General features: G+C 34.4%; 1 protein-coding gene across 1 annotated transcript in view; it reads left to right on the top strand.

Annotated features, from left to right (window-relative positions):
- The first annotated feature begins 8,974 nt into the window (after nt 1-8,974).
- LOC128989295 (cadherin-89D-like) overlaps nt 8,975-27,515 on the top strand; it is a 101,507-nt gene continuing 82,966 nt past the window's right edge. Inside the window, exon 1 of the mRNA XM_054411174.1 lies at nt 8,975-9,053. The gene's annotated coding sequence lies outside the window, so the exon portion shown is untranslated. The remainder of the gene's footprint in view (nt 9,054-27,515) is intronic.

Below are 27,515 nucleotides of genomic sequence, written 5' to 3'. Positions count from 1 at the left end.
TCTAAGTTTGACAACATTTCATTTATTGTAAATTAGTACCTAGGTATGCTATATAGTTTCATTCAAATGATACACAAACATAATCCATAGAAGGCGTAAGGGTATTGAATATGTTGTTCGCATCTTTTGTTTGCCGCATAAATTAGTATTGAAATGCACTATTTGCACACGGGCCCCCTACTTATTTTTTACATGGCAAACGGTTACATATTTCCCCGAGGGATCATTCAAGATCAACTTAGATGAAGTACGGTTTATTTGCCAGGCGGATGCATACACCAATCGCAACATCTGTTAAAAGTGAACATACGACTGTGTTGTATGCAAATGTTGGACTATCAGGAGAGGCTCACGAACTCTGTGATTTAGACCCGATTGTGAGGATATTCGTACAAACGCGGCACGAACTTACTTCAGGGGAGAGGGTACCAAGGTTAAGGCTGAGGTTACTCAGAGTCTCACGTGAATATCTTTCCTCTACGAACTGCCAGTTTAAATATGTTGCACTATGCTCTGCTTTTCCACAACACAATCACTAAACTGCTGCTGGCTTGTCTCGCTGCACTGAAGCCTGCTGTGGGACGAAGATGCTGGCATGGTTGAAGGAAGGCTGCTGGTGTTTGGGTTGTGTACAGTGGCTGATTGATGCTGTGCCTGACTTGTGTTGCCAGTAGGTTGCTCTTCGCCACCATATGAGCGTATACGTGGATCAGTCTGGTGAGGATGTTCTGGCTGGCTACGCGACCCAAAAGTGCTATCAGTTCCTCCTGCGTCTACTGTAATACCTGCATCGTTGTCAGTCGTCAAAACCACTTCTACAGGAGGATTACTACTTGTGAGATGTTGGTTGTATGAATCTCGAGGCATGAGCTCTGTAGTATTTGAGCAGTCCACTTTATCGTACTCCCTCACCGTTCTTCTCAGAGCACTAACAAAGTCAGGGCGAGAGAGTCCATTCCTCAAAACCCGAGCCGATATTTGATTATAACACACAATATAAATTGTGGCCTGCATAGGCTCACGAACTATGTGATTTAGACCCGATTGTGAGGATATTCGTACAAACGCGGCACGAACTTACTTCAGGGGAGAGGGTGCCAAGGTTAAGGCTGAGGTTACTCAGATTCTCACGTGAATATCTTTCCTCTACGAACTGCCAGTTTTAATATCTTGCTCTATCAAATATGTCCATCGTGGGGAATAAACTTTGATTTCCATGATACTAACGTTTTTCCGTAGATTTTAAAAGATTTGTAAAAATACGTCCATTGGATGGGGGGGGGGGGGGTTGGAGTTAAGGTTACACTACAAATTTTACGTTACTAATCCTATCTTTCCTGTTTGCAAAAGCTTGATGCTTATCAAATTATGTATTGTGAAGAAATTTAAGGCCAAAGATACTCCGTTCACCTTTTTTAGATGAAAATCCCGATTTTAGAAGTTTATAAAAAAGTATGACTAAGGTATAATTCGAAGTAATAGATCTCTAGCTTGAAAATGGTCATATTTTTTATGGTTAAAAATGAATTTAACGATAAAGTTAGTTACAAATAATAAACATATTACAAAGAAATTAATATCACACAAACATTTTAAATAATCGATTGTATATTTTAATTCAACTTTATAATTAAGGGCAAATACTGTAATAATTAATTATAATTTTATCTTTATCTTAAAAAATTAGGTAGATTTTAAAATTAATATTTTCCATTACCGATCTGACAAACTAACCCTAAGATAACAAATCAGTATCAAAATATGTGTTCGATCGACATTTTAGAAAGTGAAACAGCTGTGTAATCACATTTTGACCAGGACAAATATAGTTAGTGATAAGATGATGCAGTGATCAGTTTTGGGCAGGTCTATAAGACGTATTTATCTTCTGACCTTTGACTTCTGTCCAGTTTGTAAAATTAGCCGCGCTTCCAGACACGGATCTCATATTAGAGAGTCATCGTATATTTGAGGAGAAACGTGATTTGTTAATTTGTCAATTAATAGTTATCCCATCAATTATTAGGTTGCTGATTATTGGTGATTGGCAATTAGGTACTCTAAACGTTAAATGAAAACAGCACAGATTGTGTATTTTAAAGTTTTACGGTGAGAAAACAGTTTCTTTGTTCTCATGGTTAATACATTTGTTTGCTTAAAGTTTTAAGCACTCTTTGACGGTCCTTATAAACGGACTTCAACGGGTTCAATATACACAATTTCTAAAATTGCAAAAAGTGATTTTTCAATGTTTTAATCGTTGGCAAATTTAAGAAAAGAAAATTTAAGTGAATAATTTTTACCTGAGAATTGTTCGTATTCTAATTTAAGATTGATGTCAATCTAATGCAAGACGTTACACCATTATGGGAAAAAATTATTCGCGATAAGTATCAATTTTGCTCTATCATCACACAAGAAGTTGTATAGGCTATACCACAGTGCTTACAAATACGGCTTATTATTGATAAAACAAAAATATTAATATTTTGGTTAAAAATTTTAATTCGTGACGTAAAAAACTGGACAACAGAAAACACACACACACACACACACAAACATAGTAAGGAAAATAAACGATTGTTAGAAAAAAAAAACATATTGGAGAGACGGAGAATAAAGGTAAATCTTTTAATTAATCAATTCTACTAATAAAGTAAATTTCTACGATTCACCTATTTATATTATGTCAACACGTACAGCCACTACAGAAAAATATCGTAAGAATATGTTAAAGAGGAATAATGTGAGAGAAAATAGTTTCTCCAAAAAATAGTAATCATAAATGGCGCCGAATTCCCCCTATTTTCCTAGATAACAGGTGCCCTTGACAGGTGGCTGGCCCACCTATTCCATCGTACCACAATAGTTAGTTCCAAGTCCGCCTGTTCCGTTCATCTGCTCCGACCAGTTCTGTCCACCTTTGACCCCAGAAACCCACGAACCCACAGCACGATTTGTAGTAATTTTCAGAAACATATATGCCGTTAGAAACTTTGACTTCTTCTGCAATTTGTATATTTAAATATTTTATTTTATCTGAAAAATATTCGTATTTTAAAACTGATTAAAGGAACTAAGCTACATTGTTAATCAAACGTATCGCAATAAATATCTTTTATCTCTGTGGATCATTGAATGCAATTTTAAAGTATCGTCTGTCATCATACAGACGACACCCACTATACACATTAAGGACACAGCTATAATTTCACACACACACACACACACACACACACACACACATAGCTATAGGTTCAGTGAGTTATGTTTCCTCGTCTGTGCTAATTGTTTCTTGTGAATTTTTCCTCTTTACGAAATATTTTACCCAATAATATCTATTTACAGACCATTTAGCAAGTTCTCGTACTCAAATAGTGCGTAAAATTATCCTTAAATCACTCGAAAACTTTCAGCACATTTAAACTTGATCGGATATGAAACATACATCTAAACAGGCTCCAAACTTAGAATGGTTAGGTTATTCAAAGTATCCAAATGCGTAAGATTTAGTAACATAAATTTCAAATATTAATATACAACAAAGGGATAATACAAAAAAAAAAAAAAAAAAAATGGAAGTATCTGAAATGGCACCCTAGTAAAATATAGAACGACGAACATTTTATGAGTGTTTAAAGAAGTACCTAATTACCTTCTTCATCTCTCTTCTTGACTTTTAATTTACGTGTTATATGTTTACGATTATCATATTAGATTTCATTAAAAATATGTTCCGTCTACAACCTAAGGAAAATCTTTGAACAATTAAAATATCATATTAGTTACTATTTTAACAATAGTTTATTTCTAAATAGTGCATTAGACGAATATACAGAACCTTTTCTAGCGAATCATTTTGGTGAAATACCAGACAAATCATAAAATCTCGATACATGCACGTATTTCAACACATTTAATTTCCAAATTTCACACCTATCAGAATCTTCTAGATGCATAATCAACTCGCAAAGCTGGAGTTGAAATCTGAAGTTATTTATTTAGTAATTATTTATAACGAAACGTAATCAGGGGGACAGGCCAAACTTGGCGGGCTCTTGTGGGGCCGTGACAAACTGCTTCCGACTGGGGAAACCTTATTCAAATTTGGTTTTCAAATTGCTGACCAGTCACATGGAGCCATTCTTTCTTTGGCCCCATAAAATTATTGGGGAAAGCACAAAAACGTGACTGTCCCAAAACAGCTCATCCCAATTCACGTTGGAGTCGGTTTACTTTGAGATTGGTAGAATACAATAAGATTTATAATCTGAACATTGACCTAAAATATTTGAACATCTTTGAAATGTGTTAATTACCTTTTAATTACCTGAAACTATGAGTTGTGAGATACATTTCTGTAACTTAGTAAACATTGATAAATATGAGTAAAAATAAATGTAGGTGATGACGTTTTATATTTTCTGTATTTTACAAAAAGACTACTTTATTTTGTAGTTTACTAGTTGGTTTTGGTGTTTTTGGAAAGATACATTTTGCTTACTTATCACGATATTAATCAGAAACAAGCCAACATTTTTGAAACCACTTAAAATCTTACAAGAAAACTAGTTTCTAGAATAAATTCTATAAAATTTTCAACTGTATTCTTTGTAGGAAATAAAAATCAACATTCTCTTTACATAAAATAATATTATTTTTCAAAACAAACAATCAAATGATTTACACGTGTTATTGTCCACCATTCAAAACTGTCCGCTGAGAATCAAATTTGAAACAAAACCTGGACGCCACCTTTTTACATGTCCATTTTCCATATGCAGAAAAAAATCTCAGTCTCCAATCCATCAACACAGAAGATAACGAGTTGCTTCTTTTGGAGTATACTTTGATAAACTACAGTAGCTAACCACTAATATAGCTAAATTATGTGCAACTCTTGAAATTTCAAATATAGTTCACGACCCGAAACAGTGCTGTGACTTTGGGGCTGAGTTATATAGTTAATGTCATCCAAGAGCTTTACCAAGTGAGTTCGCCCAACTCCACAACTCATGAAACACCTATACTTTCGAATGGGGACCTCATTTTGGCTTTACATAACAAATTTTGCTACCGATCTTTTAAGACCCTTCTGTATTTAATCGTTTTAAGTACACTGACTACTTTGCAAACATTTTAATCACAGCTGGTGGGTAACTGGTACCGTACATTTTACATTATACTGCTTTAGATGGCTTGCAAGCGTGTGAGAGCATTACCTCGCATCTTGATCATTCCGACAACATAAACCAAACTCTTTATCGCGACCTCTGCAGCTCGTAACGACTGTACAATGCATGTATATACGGCACAGGTGTGGCTGGTACAGTTAGATACTGTTCAGCTAAGACCTTCTAGTGTATTCAGGCCAAGCATGTACAAGAGAAAATGTTTGTTTAGGTAAACGTCGCTTTTAAGTTGTTGGAAAAGTTTGTAGAGATAGTTGGGTACTTTCGTGTTATGAAAACCACACCTAATAATTAACCTAACCTAATGGTAGTTAGGTTGGGTTAGGTTAGGTTAGGCCATGTTGAGAAGATTTTGTTATTTAAAGTATTTAAAATCTTATTTGGAAAACGATCTATCTATATGGTCGGTATAATATGCAAGTACTGATAGTTGAGTTGGGGAATTTCAATCGTTAAAATAGGAGACCTTTCCATAATACGACTACAACTGTATAATTTGTATATACAAATCTGCAAATGAAGCTACAGGTTATGTCTAAGATATAACCTAACTCGATCTGATCCAACCTAACTTTGAACAGGATTTATTGTCAATCATAATTAGTTTAACCTTAAACATGTATTGGTAGCCTTATAATGGAAAAGGTTATTTTTTTAAAATTCTAGACCTTTACCAACCTAAAGTGTAAAATTGGACCAATCATCATAAGTGCTTGTGTAAACAGATATATTATAATTTATCCTCCTTTGAAAAACTACTTCCCTATATGCATAAGTGAAGGACCGTTAATGGTTTTTGAACGATAAGAGATTCCCACAGCCCATGAAAGTTAAAACCTTATTCACAAGAATCTTCATTATTATTGATATCAAACAAGGTATCAATGGAAAAGGGTTCGTATCCACCAACACATAAATTATCTCTTATTCTATAAATATAAAATTTGACATCAACGTTTTTACACATTAAAGCTAATAAATCCAAGGAAACCCCACTTTGCAGTCATCTATATGGTTCAAGTTAACATAAATTGTTACAACACTTTTGACATTACAAATGCCATAGAACACATAATTGTTTTCATCAAAGAACAAATTTTACAGAAATACAAATTGTTGCATGTCATATCGATGAGAAATACGTTTCCCCTTTCTCGTGAATCCTGTTGAATATAGCAATGCTCAAACAGGAAAACAATGGTTAGCTAAAGCTCAACAATGCGTTAAATCCACTTCCGGATTTTAGAGTCTGTAACTTCCGAGACATTACCTACGATTACTAATCAGCTGGTTTTGCGAGGGAACGTCTTAAACCGCCTGGAACTCGTAAAACAATACATTCACTTCAGATCACTAAATTTTGAGTTTTTCAAATCGCTTCTCATAGAGAGTATAGGCACGTTATATTGTATAGGTAGATAATAGATATTAAACCTATAACGTGATTATAATACCTTTTATTGGTTAAAGATACACGGGACCGATTTGCTTTTTAATTTTAATGACATCAGATTTTGTTGAAATTCAGTATAAACTTGTAATCCTTCGTTTATTCGAATGAGTTAGGTTAAAGATTACCCTAAGCCATCGAGGTTAAGTTAAATATAAGATGCCATATTGCATAATACTATCCGTCGAAAATACAGTATAACAGTCTTCAACGCTTGTTATGTCAAAAAACCTTTGGAAATTACAAATTAATGTAAATAAAAATCACTAAATGTAGAAAACTCAACCTTCAACGACTAAAATATACAGATACTTACTAATTGGCACTGGTTTTTATCCAGAACCACTTCAATTACGTTCAATTGACCATTGCACTTGTCGTGCAAAGTTCGTTGTACTTCGGAGAAAAATTCATCATCATCATCATTAGATTCCTTATTGTTTCATAGAATGTGGCTGGTGGATGCTTGCACGTCTGGGACTGGAGTCTTGACTTCCTCTTGTACCTTGCACTTCTGCTGGTCTTTTTGTCCGGTAAAATAGCCATTGACAAATGGAGGGGAAGATGACCAGTCGAGCGGGATGCTTCCACGAGCGATGACCACTAACATTTATGATCCATGGATGCGGCGACTAACGGAGTCATCACTGCAAAGTTACGTTTGTTCGTCATAACTATGACTAGTATTAAGTTACAGTACCAGTATTGGGGAGCGAGCTGGTACAGCCGGAGTGTAGGACCTCGGTCCTCGGGGTCCGTGGTTCATATCCTGCCAATCACCAATGGGTTTTGATCTATTAATCGACCCTCTGGCTGGTCTAGAGTAATGTGTAAAACGATTCTCTCCTGGCCTATCGTCATGAGAAGGTGGAAAAGAAAAAGTATTACTAATATATATTACCAGTTTTACCAATTGAGTTGGGAATGTAACTGGGCGTATTAAACCCAAAGTTGAGCAAAGAATGAGTGTATAATTGACTGTGAAAACTTGAGTAGCTTATATTAATGAGTAAAACCTAATGCTTCTTCAGCTAAAACCATTTATTACAAGCTTAGAATAGTTGCGACCGGTTCGAATCATTAAAAAACTCTTTTTTTGGACCTTTTTGGGATCGGACCGGCAACCTTATGATTCTTTAGTGGGCACAAACCATTCACTTACCCAGCTATTTATCACTAAATATGATGAAATTCAACTAGACGTATAACAATTCAAATAACAAACGAATTTTTTGTAACTCCTTAAGTAAGATATTTTTGTTGTCAAATAACAATTGTTGGAAAAATATGTACAATCCATGCACAAAGTGTCTTTATTGACCTCAATAAAATTGACAGCCTCGTGCTTTAACATTTTTCTCTCGTTAAGTACAGCTTTGCTTACTAGTTGCTCAAATTATAACCAATAATCTTCCTATTCAATGTTTTAAACACATTGTTTTACAAATGAGAAAATATATTAGTTCACATCTTGACATTATACATTTAAACAGTTTAAACGTGTGAATTAGCGAAATGAAAATCAGTTATGAATTATTTAACATGAAATATTTTTAAAGAATCTAAAAAAAGTTTGGTATACAAGCTAATTCTAACAAACCTGACTTAAAAATATATGATACATACACAAATTATTTCACATCAATACAATATTTTACATCAATACATTGTTGTACACCAATCAGACAAATGTGAACTAAAAAAAATATTTAACAAGAAACAAATTATTTAACACCGTTCCCTTATTGCATAGACTACAAACCTATGGATGAGCTCCCCCTACTGTCACCATATACAGAGTGTCTAAAAAACGGGTTAACACATGGTTTTATATTACTTTACCATTTATGCTCTGAATATTTAGAAAATTTGCAAAAATTATAAATTAGGGTTAAAAATATTCTGTAAACATTCCAGCTTCCTAACATTTAGGAACAAAACGGTGTCACATTAAACATTTTACCAAAGTCAGTTTGTACGTGATTCATTTTGATACAGCTCGATTTTATTAATTTTTCCATAGCACTTGCTTACCAATTTGCTTAGTTTAAAAAATACATTCTTGAGTCATTACTAGAATTTTTAATATGTCACCATTTAAAATTTTACAAAGGCTAAAAAGCTTAAAATGTTCACAAAATATTGTTTAAACCTACTTGGTAAGTTGTTAAAAAAAAATCGGTGCACGGACGTGCGAGTAATGTGTAATTAAACGTTTAACCTCTTCGTGGGACACTGTGAACGTTATCAACGCAGACTGGCTGTTATCACTTGGGTGAAAGTGGCGGGAGTCTGAGGAGCCGCGCAGGACGCAGGATCTGTCAGTTGTGGTCCATCCTGCGGCCAGACAGGAGCTACTTTAGTGTGAACAGACTGTACAGTGCGCGAGTGCCGAGTCGTACAACTTGCCGGTGAGTCTATGCAATATAAATTCAGTAATATTGTGTATTTTATAATTGGTAACTTTTTATCTAAAAAATATCCAAATGTTTTTCGTACTAAGATTTTTTAACAGTGTAACCATTGGTAATATAAAATATTAATATAGATTAGCTGTTACCCACGGGCTTCACCCCGTTTGACAAGTATTCAAAAAAATATTGATTGGTTAGTTTAAGCTGAAATAAACAAAACAGAATACAGTAATACAAACAAATAATCACACCTGATTTTAACAAGGTAATAAATTGAAAGAATAACAAACAAATAAGTACAACTGAGGTATTTTTAACATTAGGTATATGGAAAGTTACCTTTGGAAAGTAATTGCGACCTAAAGGACAATTTGGATAGTTTTGCGAAAGGTTTCTCGTCATGACGAACATTTTAAGTATATGGTTTATGGGGGTTGGACTTGTAATTTTCTCAAAAGTTCAAGGGTACTTTGGGATTTCTATATGGATATCATTGTAAACCCTTTTGGGAAATAAATAAAAATAAAAATTATTGAATAATATGCACTGTAGTTTTAGGATAATCAAGTTTTTTTACTAACTGTATGTTTTACCAAGCAATGATTTATATAATAATATCCATCATATGTTTTGTGTTTTGATATTTTAAATTGCAATCCTAGGGTTGAACGAGGATAAGAATGTAATATTGTTATAGACATTAACCAAAATCCTTCGAGTAAATATAAATAAATAAATAGACCCATACAAGATATGTTTGTCTTTAAAATATCAAATACTCATCGGATCAAAAGTGACGTTCAGTTGATTATAATACTAAAATTGACATCTCGGCCACTTACGAAATATTTTTATATTTCGTTACAAATCTATACATAACAATCTTTATACTACGTCAAACTAAAAGTTCACTAGTTGTAGTTTTCTTTTTTTGCGGAAAGATTTTTTTATACATGGCTTGTATACTTTGTTTTTACAAATAACTGTATTTTGTATATGAACTGTGAAAATAAAAGCGAAGGGTTTGTACGAAATGAAGCCATTATGTCGGTGAATATGAATGAAGTATTAACACGTGTACCCGTAACTTGATGTAAATCAGGTATTTTGTAGAAAACTGATGAATTTTAAACAGCTTTTTGGCTTAAATTGCCTGCTAATTTACTTGAAATTTATCTTTAAACATTATAAATGTCTGATTTACCTTTAAACGGGTGTTCATAACACAAAACTGGAAAAGGACCAATTTTATGAAAAATATCCTAAGCCTTGTCACACATACTCAATACTTCTAAATAAGTCTTTTATACTAACTAAAACCGTGGATTCAGAAAATGAATGTGTGTGGAGTAACCTAAGTTAAAAAATAATATTTACTAAACAAATGTATAAGCTTACATAAAATATTTTTATATTCATATGAAATGCAGCAACAAAGTCTATTTCTTAGTGTTCTACAATGTTTAGAAACACTTTTGACAAATAAATAAGAAGAAATATATTAGTTTTGTAAATTTCTCTAGTCTAAGCCTGTGAGAAATATATTTAAAAACCTCCGTTTAAAAAAAATCGCAAGGGGGTTTAATATACAAATATCTATTTAAATGTATATAACAACGTGTTTTTTTAAGACTCAGAACATAGATAGGTCACAATCTCTCATTAACATTACTCATTAAATAATTTTACACTATAAAAATGCTCGGAACAGTTTTGTTATTTTTCTCAATTTTAGCCTACGATTTTTATAGACTTGCCTAAAATATTAAATAACCAACAATACGCCATATAATACTATGGTAATGTGCTAACAAACTTTATTTCGTACTCTAAATTAAATACTTAATACTTAAGTACAATGCAATGTAAAATATTTTTTAAAATCGATTTATGTTATATTTATAAAGACAACTGTTTCATTTTGTACATTTAAAAAATATATATTCCTTTTACTTTATTTGGCTTTTACGATGCAAACAATCTTAGAAGGTATATAAAAAACCTAGGAATGAATTAGCAAATTTTTTTCCTTCTTAAGTCATAAAAAATTAAACACACAATATAAATATTGGTCTAAAATACATTTGTAAAAAATCACAAGCGTAAAGACAGATAAACCACGCTTTTTAAACAAATATTTTATGATTTTTATTTATAATTTTGACGCAAAAAACAATTACATAAAATCTTTCAAGGGAGGTTAGTTTATACCCTGTATAACTAATTAAGTATTAATGCACTATAGTTCGGCCGCTTAGAAAACGACCTGCGCGCTAATGCTAAACCAATGCTGGAGGAGGTCGTTTTCTAAGCGGCCGAACTATAATATAAATTTACATGAGCTGTAAAATTGTTATCCTAGATATATTTTATGAACTAAGTTTATAAACTAAGCAGATTTTACACATTGTATTAGTCACAAAACTTATCCCACTGGTCAGTCCCCAGCAGCTTCGGTGTTGACAAAGTTTTACTACCAGACAGGAATGTGTCCCAGTCAGGTTCCGGTCTATTTTGAGGTTCAGAAGTCAAAACTGAGTCAGATGTCAGTCAACTGTTGGAACTGTTAAACTTTTTAAGTCATAAGTAATTTTTATATGACATTATATCCATACTAGTGTACCTGTTGCTTGAATTAGAGAAATTGCGAAGTATTACAGGCGTTATTTTAAAACAAATAACAGTCATAATTTCCGATGACTTTAAAAGGTTCGACTCAAAGATCGTGGAACTACTCACGATGTACATAACAGTTCGATAATCAACATTTCCTTTAAATATATTACCATTTTTCAAAAGCTGTTTTTTAGCGTTTTCTACAAATATTTCCCACTCATAGCCGCATTAGGTTGTCCATAATAACGATCATAAAAAGGATTATTTCTATTTATACTACTTGGTGTGGTGGTGTTCTATGACTTTCCTATGTTTCCATAGTTTGCAAATCGGCTCTTTTAATGATTGCTCAAGAAATGCAGCACAGTGATAATTCAGTTTTATTTTAAGTATATCAAATTGTCCAGACTTTCTCGCTTTTTTCCATTGTAATATTTACGCCAACCCAAATTCAAATAGTAAATATTTCATTTCAACCAAGTAAATATTTGTAGCCACTGGGGCAGAGCCCAAGAGACTTTTTCAAAAATGTAAGGCCAGTTTGCAAATGTACACTCCTAGAGAAACATTTTAGTACATAATTTGTGGGGTTTGATCTTAAAACAAAAAAGCTTATTGTTCACAAAGTTTCATGTAGCGTATTAATAATATAGAAGATGATAGAACTGGTGATTGTAGAGACCTGTCTTGTAGTTAAAAAAATATAAATACATTTTAGTTAAAAATAACTCCAGCGGGATTAATATTTTCAAGTATTTATTACTGTGACCGTGGAAATTTCTATAAAATCACAAGGCTGATCATGAAACCATTTTGACAAGAAAAATTCTGTTAACAATCTCTTTTAAAGCCTTTTAGCGAATTTCCCTATAGGGAAGTAGCTATTACCGTAGGTGGCACGGTAAGACCTAGACCTGGGACCGATTTATTTTTTCATTTTGATGTCCCCAGAGGCCAAAAACACCATTCGTTCAAATTTTTATATATGTATATATATATATATATATATATAGATATATATATATATATATATATACGTCCGTGAACGCGATAACTTGAGTAATTTTGGTCCGATTTTGATGAAATTTGGTTTAAAGGTGTAAAGCGAGATAAACTTGAATGAGTTCGCGAACCAGCATGATCGGACCATGGGAACGGGGCTTTAGGGGGGGTTTTATGGGGTAAAAATTGGTTTTTCTCACTTTTGACCCTCAAAACACAAAATTTCCCAATTTCTTTTTAGACCTTTTTAAAGACCTTAAAAAACAAATAATTTAGTATATAAAAGTATTTTTGTTCGATTATTAGTAACGGAGAAAATTAAAAAAATTGTAAATTTAAAATTCCCATGTTATTCTTATGGAGAATATTGTCAAATGTTGTAATTTGCTTGTTTATGGATATATTTTGATCAAACTTGGCAAATTTATTTATTTTGTACTAAGCTATCGATATTTTACTCAAAAACACACTTTATTAGGTTTCTTGTAGCAGCAAACCTAGGTACTCGTCAAACCTAATGTTATTAAAATATATTTAATTGAAAATCAATTCAGACAAATGGAAATTCGCTTAGTCGGCAGGTTTGCTGCGGCGGGGGTATTTGTTTTCGCCAAGACCATCGCGATAACCCATACATCTTCTAGTGTAAAACAACAATTAACTACAACCATATTCTGATGGCCACAGAAAATTCCTTACACCATTTAGTAAATGTTTACGAGCTCATTCTGACCAAGGACCTGTAATAGAGGTTTTCGTCCTCAACGGAACCGCCGTATGATTCTCTACATACATCTTCAAAGTGTACGGTAAAACAAATAACAGAACATCAACGGGAGGTGTTATACACTTGACTGCACATGTTCTGATGAGTCAATTACTTCGGATATATTCAATGGGTCGTTGAGTGGTGATACAAGTGTAGTTCTGGAGTGCTGGAGTACTGGAGTACTGGAGTATGGAGTGCTGGAGTCTACTGTCTGGAGTCACTGACCGAACAACTCACGCACACATGCACTGGCACACGCCAAAAGAATCTCTGATCGTTCAGCAATTACAATCAATGTTTTCCTGCTTGGTTTATTACTAGATTAATTCAATTTAGCTTAATTAAATATAGGGAATTTTAATAATGAATTTCGTCTAAATTGATTAAGTGGTGATCACGATGTTTGGTTTAATTTATTTGCGGAACGTAATTAATAAACTAGTGACTATCTCGTATATCTTCTGGACATGTCTATTGGTTTATCTAGTTTAATTTGTCGTCACACGATTTAATTATACTCGTAGTTTAAGTAAATATTTAGTGTGTTGATCTAGTGTGGATATTCTCGATGGATCTTAGTGTTATAAAAATACTTGAAGGGGTTTTAATGAAAAATTAGACTGAAAGCATAAAAGATACGTTAAATAACACTTAACTTAATAACTCAATACCATAGCTATTAACTATAAGTTTTTTTCTCAGTATCCTAGATCATTCCTACTAGACCACAAAATTCCAAGTCCTATAATCAAACCACGTGACTCAAAATAATATATGTTTGTATATTTCATCGATTACCAAAACTATGGAGCACACTTACATCGTCAAATTCACTAAAGATTTGTATCTAAAAACTACAATTATAATTTTCACCTAACTAACAATACCTATACTTATACTTACAGAAGAGTTAACCGATAGCACCGATTTACTTTCATCGTACCAGATTGTGGTTTATAATGTGCGGTATAACAAGTTTGCGGAAAACGCAGGTTGGTTTGAACTTTGACCTCCAGTCAGTTCAACCACGGGTCATGTGGTCAAGATTACAGACATCATCTCCGCTATAGGTCTAGGTCTAGGTCTAGGTCTTGGAGCGCGAGTCATGCACGAATCATGTAATCATCTTAGGTTTGCTGCAAACATCTGATAACCAACTGATTCGCTAGGTTATTGCATAGAAATTACCACTAAGTAAGCTCTTGGTTTGTGTGCGGAAAGCATTTAATTTGTTGTTTGTTATTTTATGTAGGCTACCTTCTCATTAAAATCTTGAGTGAACAACCTTGAATTAGCTTGAGTGAACATTATCTGATGATACTGTGTTTCTTAGGATCAGTAGTAATAATAAATAAATAGATAACCTTTTTAACGTGAAATTTAGTAATATTGCACTTATTCACTAGGAAATAAAGTGAAGTTTTTTTCGGGCCGAGTTTAATACAACCTCTGGTAATTACCAGAGGTTGTATTAAACTCGGCCAATTGAACTTAGCTCTTTTAATTGAAAAGAAAAGTAAATTTACTTTTCTTTTCAATTTCTAAACAATAAAAATCAACATATATTTACGGGATTAAATTGTTTGAGTTTGTAAAAAAAACCAAACAACTTAAGAAAAAGACAGTTACTTGAGTGCGTCACTAGAAGCAACGGCGCTTGTAGGCAATTCAGGTACACACTACGACTGTTGTACAGTGCAGCAGCTTGTGACATTGAATCATCACGGTATTTGGTATATTGTTCGGGCTACTTTTCGTAATAATAGTTTTTTATAGCTGGGATGTATCATGCGACACTAAAATATTGAATTATTAACCACAGCTTTAAAAGATTTATTCAGATTATCGAATTAATGGCTATAAGAGAATGTACATGATTTGTTTAGTGCTCTCGTAATAACTTGCAGTTTTCGTGTTCTAAGACATTTATTTAAAGATTCGGCAGTGACAATTCGATATCATGCGAGAATTCTGATAGTGAAAAGTCTGATAATGATAGGAGAAAGGGGTAGAATGAGAAGGGTACTTTCGATCTCTCAGTTTTTCCTCACTTTCCACTAAAATGTTATTTGCAGGGTAGCCTAAATCTCTTTTTTTATATTAAAGAACAATAATATTTCCCTACTTTAAGATTTTCTGTGTCATAAATCAGCTTATAACACAAAACAAAACACGAGGGCAGCGAGCTAGTCTAGTGGTAGAGTTCGAGACTACGTTCCCATGAGGTACTGGGTCCAAATACCTTCAATCAACAATGGATTCTATCAATGTGATTACGCCACGAACCACTAGGACTAACCTGAAGTAATTTGAAAACAGTTTCGGAGTAAAGATTAGCGTATTTTTTTTTATCATACAGTGTAGCGAAACAATCTTATGTATCCTAAAGTATATACGAGCGTACTAAAATCAAATCGCCACACTCAACACAACACAGGGGCACATACTCCACTAACGACACTAGCGACACCTCGTTTGACCTTAACTCCCTCATTAACACTGTCGTGGGCAGAGGAAAGTATGAAGATTTAAAAATCGCCAACTTTCTCAATCAGATAGCGATGAGGATCCACGCCTTTCCCAGGGTCGGGGTCGCTAGGTGCACGCTGGCACGATCGCATCGAGGTCGCTGCATGTATCGACACATGCTTCCAACTATGGGAAGCATACAGGGTGTGTCAATGTCGCCGTCGCTTTTCTCCCATCACTCGTCGTCGTGTCGTCCTCGGATTTATCGGAAACGACTTTCCAGTTTCTCTGCGTGGGTCGGGGAAAGGTTATAGATGTGCGAATTTGTGCTTGAAACGTGCACAATATGCGTGAACCTGCACAATATCTAGATTTGTGCCAGCTTAAAATAGAATCGTGTGGTTATACATTTTTTTATTTCAATATTTTGCAACCAATAAATGCTGAAAATTGGAACAAATGTTTGCTTTCGACACAAATGTTTATGGAGTAGAATTTGGGTTCATAACATCAATAGCTACAATTTAGTTTTAAATAACGATTATGTCTGAAAAGTATAAGCAGCACATTGAACTCAACTATTTCATTAGCTTTTGACCAAATTGTTTACAAAACGTTAGCTTGTTTTGTGACATAAATCCCTTATTTCCAAAACCTTTCGTGTGTGTTTGTTTTAAAACACATAAATCAAATCTTTCACTTAACACGGCTAAAATTACATTCACCATCATTATCATCATCATCATTATAATTGACTGCTATAAAACCGGGCTTGAAACCAGAAAGTAAAATAAAAAACCTTACATACCAATCTGTACTTAATTCATCCAATTTTCTATATTTTTACAACCATTCAACACGAATCATGTTTCAATCCTCCAATTAGGTGTCTAACCAGTTTTTCCAGTGGAAGAAAATTTAATAACTTCATACAGCAATGTTTTGATATGATTTTAAAGAGGGATAAACAACTATTAAACACAAACACTGCCGACGTATTAGTCGTTCATATGTTACGAGAAATACCGCATACATACTTTTTCATGTAATTACGATGTTCATTTCGCATTTTCCGCGGTAAAAAGCGGCAATTTGCGCGCGCCGCTCTGTAACGGAGGGAAAACATTACAACATTTCAACTAAGAATCCTTGCAGACGCAACAGCATTGCGCTAGCCTTGGCAATCCCGGCGTTGCCTTCGTCTGCTTTATATTTCAGAAGATTTAAACCCTCAAACTTGAGTATTAAAATAAGAATTATTTCAAAAGGTTTGGACTCCTCATTACGGTGGTCCCAAACACTATGCATCAGTAGGAATAATTTGTGTTAACGAATGTTTGAGGTATGTCGTAGGCTTTGAAACGTGAAACCAAAATACAATTATGATTAAACAAACAAACAGAATTAATGGATATTACCTAAATAAAGGTTGATTTTCTCTAGGTATATATAGTCAATGATATTACTTACCAACATAAGAACCAACAACAAATCGAACAGCTCTCTAAGGCAAACAAATGAAAAATATCACTGAAGCTTTCACAGAATAATTTGATTTGGGTATTTTTTTGTTAAAAATAAGATAAAAGTAGTTTTTAAAGTCTTTACTGAAAGCTGTCTTGTAAGCAATGATTTTGTATGTCGAAAGTAATATTTTGCTTACAGAATTCGTTAAAATGATTTTACCTTATAAAAGGCCACCGGTATAAAAATATGTTATTGCCGTGTTTTACAACATCAAAAACTTAGCTAGCGACGTTCTGTATTACAAATTGTCTTAACGCATGCAAGCATTGGAAGGCAATACATTGTAAAATGTTTTGCTATCTTTACCATCAAGGTTTGCTATCTTCACGTCTGTTGTTCAGTTGTAAGATCTGCAAGAGGTCGTCACTTTCAGCAGCTGCGTAAGAGATAACGACTAACTGCGGAGTTGAAGGAAGAGGTTAAAAACCACTGAGTTTCCTGTGGTTCATGGTTCAGTTCTTACCCTTACCTCGCCAACTCCCACTACGGGGTCTGGCGTGACGAGGAAGGGGGTACGAAAAAATATAACAGTGAAAGATTAGAAAATTGGGATTGAAACTCATAATATAGTGCCAGAGCACTTAAATAGGCTCGTAAGCATGTGTCTTTTAACACATTTAGGTTACCTACCACGTTTTTGTACCTAAAGATTATTCATGCACTTCAAGAGGAAGACAACTTTTTGGTATGCAATTAATATTCCTCTGCAATTATTTGTTAAATTGTTTCCCAAAGAGCCTCAGAATCCTAGTTAATACAAACACAATAGTCACACATCTTTTACCAACAGTTAATTCAGTTTCAGGCAATGCATTCATGTATCATTAATTATAGTTATTAAACGTAGTAAACAAGAGAAACCGCGAGACCGGGTGTCAATTAATGGTTGTTAGATGTCCGAGGGACGAGACGACCGCTGCGGGCGTGGCTACTGTAGGCGAACTAGTGTAGAGGGACTATGGTGTGGATCTGCAACGACTGCACACAGGTTTCTGTGGAATTGTAACTACTACAGACAGATTTATGTAGATTTGCAGCTTCTGCAGACAGATTTATGTAGATTTTTAACTACTGCAGACGAATTTGTGTATATTTGCATCCGCTGCAAACAGATGTCTGTCGGTTTACAACTTCTGCACACAAATTTCTGTAGATTTACAACTACTGCACACAAATTTCTGTAGGATTACAACTACTGCACACAGATTTCTGTATACTTACAACTACTGCAGATAGATGTCTGCAGACGAACTACAGCAACAGGCTGCTGTTTACTTCACAATCTATTATAATTGTAACGTTCACAAACTAAGTCCTGCGGATCCTATTCGGAGAAACGTCTACCGACTGTTATTATATCCTAGAAGTTATTATAACACTATACTTTCAGGGAATGAGGAACACATGATATATAGAAGGAGTAACCACCTCTTACAAATTGGATGGATCGATTTCTCTCCAAACTTTCTTTTTAGTAGGAACGAATTTAGATCATTATTGTTTTTGTGTTTGTTGTTTTATTTTCACCAACTTTAGTTGTCTGTTTAATATATTAGTATTATTACAGAACTCTTGTTGATTAGGCGTGGATGATTGTTTAAATCTTAGTAAATTCTTGATTAATTGTAGCGCATGTATACAACGCACAGTATTAATGTTTTGTTTTGTTTGTAAAACCTTATTAAGTATCTAAGGAATAATCGGTGTTGTCAAAGTAAAATAAACAACACATCTGGAATTAATTTTTTTTCTTGGTGTATAACTTACTTAAAAGAAAAAAAACATTAAAATATTCATTGACAGCACAAAAAACATGAACACGTTTTTGATCTAACAAGCACTACAAGACATTCATAAAACATTGCCTGCGAAGTCACTGTTCACATACAGAACACGATGCCCACCTGGAAAAGAATGTGAAATAATTGAAGTCAGAAGCAATTTATCAAGTGGCAACGGTACTTTGTTGACAGACAATAAACCGATTGCATTGAATGGACAAAGCCGCGGGGGTCAGAGCAAAGAAACCAGTTGAGCAGCTTCCGTGGGATTGTCACAGTGAAATGCACCGAAGATAAGGGCAAGCCTGATAAGGAGAGGGCAAAGTATCGTCCATTGTGGATGTAGAAAGGGTTGTAAAGTGATTGAGCTTGAAGATCGCGTGGGCCAGCTTTCTCTCAATGGCAGATGGTGTTGACTAGATAGTACGGGTGTTTATTGATAGTAAAATACGGTTGATCGGTTGGATTGTTCTTTTCTTAAAGCTTAATTGGACAGTTGTGGAATATTATTGGTTAAAAGTGTTAGAGGTATGACAGAGAAAACTCATACGACCCAATGCTCAACATTTGCTTGTTAAGTACAAAAAAGTTAAACTAGTTTATCCAGTACAATTTATTTTTTATAGTAGCCTAAGGTGTCAACAGATGAGTTCTGTACCGGTTTTAACTGTATTACGCAGCTGAAGATGTATCGTAAATCATACGTACTGTAAATTGAATCGTCCTGATACAGAATTCAATTGTTGACACCTTAGGCTAATGTAAAAGGTAAATTATACTAAATAATTAACAGGTGTCTATAACAATAAGAGTTTTTAATAGTTCAGTAACGAATAAAATTATTTTACATGTATGTAAATGTACCAATAGTATTTTTAACGCTTTTTCGAGGGAACGGTCCAAACCATCGTCTTGTTACTATCCAATTTCTACCACTGTTTTGTTGGATAACATCAATTGATAACCCGATGACACACTAACTAATGGTAATGGTGATATTAGTAATTATCTCGCTTAAAATCGTATCAACAAGCCATATATTTGACGTTAATTGAACTATAACCTAAAATTAAACACTTACAACCCTGCTATGGTTTTGTTACATAGAATATTATTTCGTTTCAAAACCGTTTTCGATCTCTGTGATAACTGCAACAGACAATCTCTGAACTCTTACTCTTCTACACTATCTGAAATCCTGATCGTCTGAAACTCTAGCCAATTGGTGATCAGGCGACCCCGGGCGGCCAATGGACCCAGCGACACCCGTGACGATCCAAGTGGCGTTTACGGGATATGAATACTGGGGAAAGCACGGGCATAACACAAGGTCGGAACCACCAAATGGAGCAGAACAGAGTCACTTTCTGTGGCGAACACTCAAGACTCCCTGGACCATCGAAAGTTGATATTATACTATTGTCGTATATTGTTGGTGCGTACGACAAGTAGATGAGTAGTTTGGAGGCTTTCTTTTTAACATAAACGGAAATTTGTTGAACCTTTTTTCCTTTTAAAATGCTATTTGTTATCGCACTATTTCGAAAATTCGAGCTAAAGTTCAGAAATTATTGTTATATACGTTCGTACAAAACTAACGTGAAATAGAGAACATCCTCCACACAGTCTTGCCAAAACAAGAACATCTTCCACTATCGTAGACACGTCGTCAACAAATCCCGCGAACATAAATTATGATCACAATTTATTGCAGCAATCCCTTACAATACTCCCACTAATTTGAACGGGAGCCGGTCCCAGCTAGACGAATAGGTATTCTACTTATTTGAATTTCTAGTGTAAAGATTTTTTAATAAAAACACAATTAGATAAAACTACTCATATAATTTGTAAAACATACAATATACTTGCTATTAATGAAGTGGAGTTCCAATAGTTATCGGGAATAACTGTAAATTTAGGTATAGTATTTCAAGGGACAAAAAAAGTGAAATATAAATTCTCACTAATGATATCGTCCGAATTCTTACAGACAATTATGTTATTGTTTTTACAATACAACGTGTTGCATCAATATTATTTTATTTGCAGAACTATAGCACAGTACAATGAAGGTTCCCGTTTCATACCCTTTACATTAACCTCTAATTTACCACTTCATAGTTGAAAAACCTTGAAAATCGCACACCGTTTAGCAACACTTTAGCCAGAATCACGCCGGTCTACAAGCTCGCCATTCTTCCACCCTTCGACGGCATTCCTCGCCGACAAATTACTGTGGGAATCCTTCGTAGTTTATATAATGACCATCGGTAGCGCACACTTGCACACATTGCAAACTCACTACTGTTTATAACGGACTTAGTGCAATCAAGGTTTGTGGCTATGTCGTGACGTTTCGTCGCATTACAACGGTCCTCCTCAGGGTTGTGATAATTGTGCTCGTTACAAGGGATCATTACTATTTATGATGGATCGACACAGCCAAAATCCGCGAGTCACGTTGAAGTCAGTGAATAAGATGTATTTGTGATGTTCTATACCGGTTGTGATGTCCGTTGGTATCATCAGTGTTTCAAATCAAGTACTTGGTCGTCGATGACACATAGGAATTGAGATTTCAAAACTCTTGGTCGTCTGTGGTTTCAAATTTGTAGTGTGAGCGTGGGATTAAAACTTAATTAACATATCAAAATTTAATTCTCTTTGCCATTAATACTATAAACTCGCAGACAAAACTTGGCGTGCGATTATCATTAAATAGTTGAGAATTTGTACTAGATTATTAAAATGTTAACACCACTTTGCTAAATATACAGATTCAATTATGGTTGGTAATTGATAACATTCACTTAGTAATTGTTAGGTATCTGCGTGTGATGAAAACTATGAATTAATAAGGATATTTGTGTTAAAACTATTCGTAATATTTCATTGTACTGGATCAATATCTAAAGGTTATTTTGGTAAACTTAAAATAAAAAATACATTTTTTCAATATTTTTAGAAAATGTCATCCTCTGTTGTTTTTAAAAAATCATTTTCGTATTTGTCATTTTGAAATTTATATAGAATAATTTACATATTTACAGTCATAAAATTTTTAAGTTAAACTTTCCTATGCTTAAAAATTAGTTATAAGTATATCTAAACAATCTTGATTTGTTACAAGCTGCAATAAGAAAAAAGCCCCCTTGATAGTGTTGTGAATTTTTCTTACATTACCTCAAGTATTAAGACACATATTGTTAATTGATTGGGATATTAATCCTAATAAATAACCAAAAAAACCTTATGCAATTTCAATTTTTTCAATTACCAACAGTTTTTACTTCTGCAGCTTTAGTTAGTTATGGTTCCTGCTAGGAACCATAGAGAGACTTTAACGCGTAGTAGAAAAGATGTCGTGTAAGTGGCATTTGTTCATAAACTATATTATTAAATTATACTGTGCGGTAAATACTGCTTTGACAAAACAATATTAAATTGCATATCCTGGTAAATTGCAAATATATATTGAGATATTCCAATATCCCACAATCTAAACGCTGACAGCTAACCAGCTAGTTTTGCAGATATGCTGATTATAAGCGACAACATCTGATTCAGTTTGAGCCCAGACGCTTGTACCTGTTATCAGATGACATTAAGATGTCATCTAACTGTATCCCATACAAGGTTAGATGACTTGAAACTTTTGCTTCTGGTTTGTCACCGAGCCGAAAACACGACGTGTTATGATAAAAGATCCGATTCAGCCATTTGATTATCTTAATCATCTGTGATGGTTGGTCCTAACACGCAACGGGATAGTAATTGAATTATGACGTTTACAAAATAAGATAAACTGTTCTGAAACATTATATCTGTTGGGTCAAATATTTTCAAACAGTATGATAATTATTGCTTAAAGTGGACCCTATAGTTTAAGTGGTTAAGTAATCTGAAGTAGTTTCCTAATAACTCTGGGATAATGTTTTTTGTTATAGCCAGTAAAGATGTTACACGATAATTGTTTGTGTGCATTATAAACAGCTGTTTAGCCGTCAATTGCTAAAAATATGTTTCTATGTTATTTTTCACACTAATGAGTAGACAATGTTTTTTACTTTCTTGATGATTTTAGTATCTGTCCAGAGGTAGGTGCTCATATTTCCCATCTTTACTTCTATATACTTACCCTCGTGTGCATGTAGGGTAAAAGAGAATAGATCTAAAATTTGTTTCGACAGTCCATAATGGTGTAATTACACCCTCAATGTTAAAAATTTTACTTAAATTTAATTATTTCACACATCTCCCCAAAATAAACGATAAATATGCCTACAAAAAGAGCTCCTCAGCAGTTTACACTATAACTCATGTTTTCCCCGGAGAAACTCAAGTTGAACGGAACTCTCTGCACGACGGAGAGACCCTCCACTTTCTCCTATATTTATCGATGTTTGCGAGCCTTGATCAGATTGTGTGTGTGTGTGCGTGTATGTATGATCGTTTGTTTGTGACCCGTCGCCAACACACTGACCCTGACCCCAGTATTGCCATATGGGTTCCGAACCCCCGGGCCTCCAGGATGTCTCGACCCTCCTAATTATACATTGACCTCGCCACAACAATATAACATACATTTGATGTAAACCATCCTCAATATAATAGCTGTCCGGCTGACCTTTATGCTCTTCCACTGTAGTATTAATCAGTGAAATTAGTGGCCTTATGTTAATATCCATTAGGTTCGATGCTTATTGTGTCCAAGGTTATAGTTTCGAATGGCTCTCGGAGCATAAGTTATACATTTGTTGATGACTCATTTCCTAATATTTATTTATTTAAACCATTTTAAAGATAATATTTGTGGTTTTGTACGATCCATGATTGAAAACAGACGACCGTTAGATAGCTGTTTGAACACTGTGTAAAGAATTCAATTTGAAACTAACTCTTTTTGTTGTTTTCACAAGCTAAAGAACCGTATTCAGAATACCGTTCGCATTGACGTTACTAATTTAGCCTGACAGCTTAAGGGCAATATGTTTGTAAAATTTGTTTTTAGAATTTGACCGTCTAGAAATAATTTGTTAATTTACCTTGTAGCTATAGGGTACCCTACATTTTTAGTTTGCTAATTTTATGTTGATCTACGAAATAGCAATTTTTGGACAACTATTTTAAGTGAAGCATGTCACTTGGAAATTAATTAATCAAATTAATTCATAACAGAGAATGAATTTCATAACGTTAAACTGTTAGCGCCATTCCTAAATATTTATTGCTAACTATTAAAGTACTAAAAGTCAATGGTACTATGCACGAAAAGTGCGTTTATTCCCTAGCAAACACTATGAAATTACCATCAAACCTGGAATTTCAGCTATAACAGCTTTATTATATTAACACAACTTAAAATCGATCTTGAAGTGCGTACTCCTCATAAGAAGCAATCCTTATGTTTTCCGAACTATATTAATCATCTTTGGGAGATTAATGGATTAATTTTAACCCTATTACTCTGTATATGAGAAGATATTAATTTCAATATCCTATAAACAAAGTTATGAAATTCATTACGCTGCAACAATTTTAAGATGTTATCTTAAAAGGATCTAAATCTCTTAGAATCCAGATTGTTCGCACGTGACATCATCCCAAGGTCGTAACTGTCACTCGTCGATGATTTAGTTGGATGCAAATTCCTTTCGCAATAATTACTCTCATGACCATTGACCCAAAATGTGCTCACACGGACCGCCGATAAGCTGATGGTTCCGTTGCCAACCTTCTCAATTTATGTTAACGCATCCCATGAGAAAATTCCAGGAGCGTTTGAACCTAGTTGACTTTCCTCTTATGCTAATGAACTTTGTGAAATCCAATCTCAATAAATTTGAAGATGACCGCTCCAAGTCCAGTTGATGTTACGCTTAAAGAGGTCGCAGTATTCACCGGGTCATCTTAACATCGTAAACCGCGGTTGAGCCTGAATGTCCACGACTTTACGGCTTGTAAAAGGACCTGAGTAAATAAATTCCTTCCACAAATGGTACGGGCTTTTGGTGCTTTTGGAAAGTTAACGATCAACGAAACGTTGCCGAAACACCCAGCGTTTAAAAGCTGACCCGCCTTTACGAAAGGTGAGGTTGGTTTAACGGTGTTGGCGGAATTCATGCTATTAGACTCAATTAGTAAAATAATTAATGAGGTAAAAATGTATTCAAAATACGATATGTGTTTAGCATTTTTTTGGTTTATAGCTACAATTTAGTGCAAAAGAAGTGTTCGCCCTTTAGATGTGATAAATAGGTTAATGTTAGGTTTAAACATTCGAATAACTGAGGAGCTTATGTAAAGACTTAATTTTCAATCCCAGTGTGAATAGATATGCTGTCTGAAATCCTGTTTTGACAACTTACAAGTTTGTAATGTGAAATATCTTTGAAATCCTTAAACGTGTACATCCCCTAGTTGGGTTGTTTAGGTCCCTTAATTCAGATATTAATATTAATTCCAAACAAGAACAAATAATTTTATGTTACAAAAAGTCGATTTTAAGCTATATTCAAAATAATTTTGTATGTAATTTTTAACATTCCTAAAACCCGTAGTAAAACCGTTACATTTGGAACAGGAAGCTAAAACAAACTACGGTCCAAAAACTTCGTACAGCCCTCAGAAATCCCTCCCAAATGAACATTTTAAATGCAACACAATGTCTGGTCATCTATAACGATTTAATTTCACGCCAGTTAAGCGACCACGCATATGTTCCCAAAGACAGTGATAGCCCATTATTACGAAGGTGGGACGCCAATTAAAATCTCTAAATGCGGGTGCTCCGAGCGGACAAATGAAGCCAAACGATTGCCGGCCTATTGCACTACTATCTCCATTTTGACAAACGCTCAGTAAGATAATACCGTTGTAATGAAACGGTTATTATAAGGGGAGGAGCCGATGGGAAATCGGTGGACCACCTTGCCATAGACCTCGCGACCTAATCCTTACTTGGAGGTCACGAATTCCAAAATAGTGGCCGTTTCGAATCGCCACTTTTACCTCTTCATCAGGCTCGTGTGACAGGTTGTCTGCTACAGGTATCATCTACTGGGGGATTTCACTTGCAGATTTGTAAATTATTGTTTACTTTAGAAACTTCTGATTTGTTAGAGTTCCCTTACGAAGATAAATATTATTTTGATATAGTGATGTGGGTTTACCAATGAACAGGTTAAGACAATAATATTAGTTTAATTCAGTGATTTAGTTCAACTGTATAAGCAGTAGTATTCATGCTAACACATACTAGCATTAACTATAATACATTATTGTCAGCACATAGTTGTTGTGCTAACATCAGGTACCGGTATTAAATGTAGTCAGTCCATTGAACGTTGCCGGGTTGTAATTATATACAGTCCACATGACATGAACACGAATAAATAATTAAACATTTACCAATCGGTAAATTACGACAGACACAGACATACACATGTATGTTTATAGTGACAAGTGACATCTAAGCCACAATTTGATGTAGGCCTAATACGACTATAGTTAAACTGGACGACTGCAGGTAATTAAACCATTATTATAGATATTATATTGTAGTACATGTATCTGGTTCATGATCGTAGACAGTTGTAAACATAATATGTACAAGCACTTAAAAGCAGTAAAAACTATATTGGTTTACTTTTGCCATTGTTTGGATTATTGCTAATTAAGTTTATTTTAAAACATTACGACTTAGGTTGTAGGTTATACGACTTTATTAACAGCACTAACTCAACTGAAATCCAACCATAATAAAAATCCTCACGCATTGGAAGCGTACAAATCCATTCTGGTGGGGAGCGAGCTGGTCTAGTGGTTGAGCGCGGGACTTAGCCCCCGAGGTCCTGGGCTCAAATCCCAACAATCACAAATTGATGTAGGTCAAATCTAAGTGATAATCCTGTGACCCTCTATAAGCCTAGTCTGGAAAGTAATGTGGTAAATAATTCGGGGATCTAACCTAGAAAAAAACCCACTCTCTTGAATGATTACCTGATGATTACGTAGAAAACTTAGTATTTAGGACCAAAAAGGAATGTTTACGCCATTGTTCAGCTTTAGATAAACTTAGTTTTGGGGATATTCCGTTGTATCGTGATATCTAGGTTTTTCATGTTAACTTACTACAGGAACATAGTAATGGTAAAGCAGAGATTTCCCTCTCAACCTCTCCACATTAAACCTACGTTATCCCCGGCAGCATACCCTGCAGCCTCTCTAGCTGGGGATACAAAGGAGCCGAAAGACCAGGTCCAGATGAACAGTTGGTCAACGCGTGAGGAG

Source organism: Macrosteles quadrilineatus, unplaced genomic scaffold, assembly GCF_028750875.1.
Source record: "Macrosteles quadrilineatus isolate MER2022 unplaced genomic scaffold, UCM_ALF_1.0 Scaffold_3__2_contigs__length_128488019, whole genome shotgun sequence".
NCBI lineage: Eukaryota > Metazoa > Arthropoda > Insecta > Hemiptera > Cicadellidae > Macrosteles > Macrosteles quadrilineatus.
The sequence above is the reverse complement of the archived record's forward strand: the minus strand, read 5'-3'. Positions and strand labels throughout refer to the sequence as shown.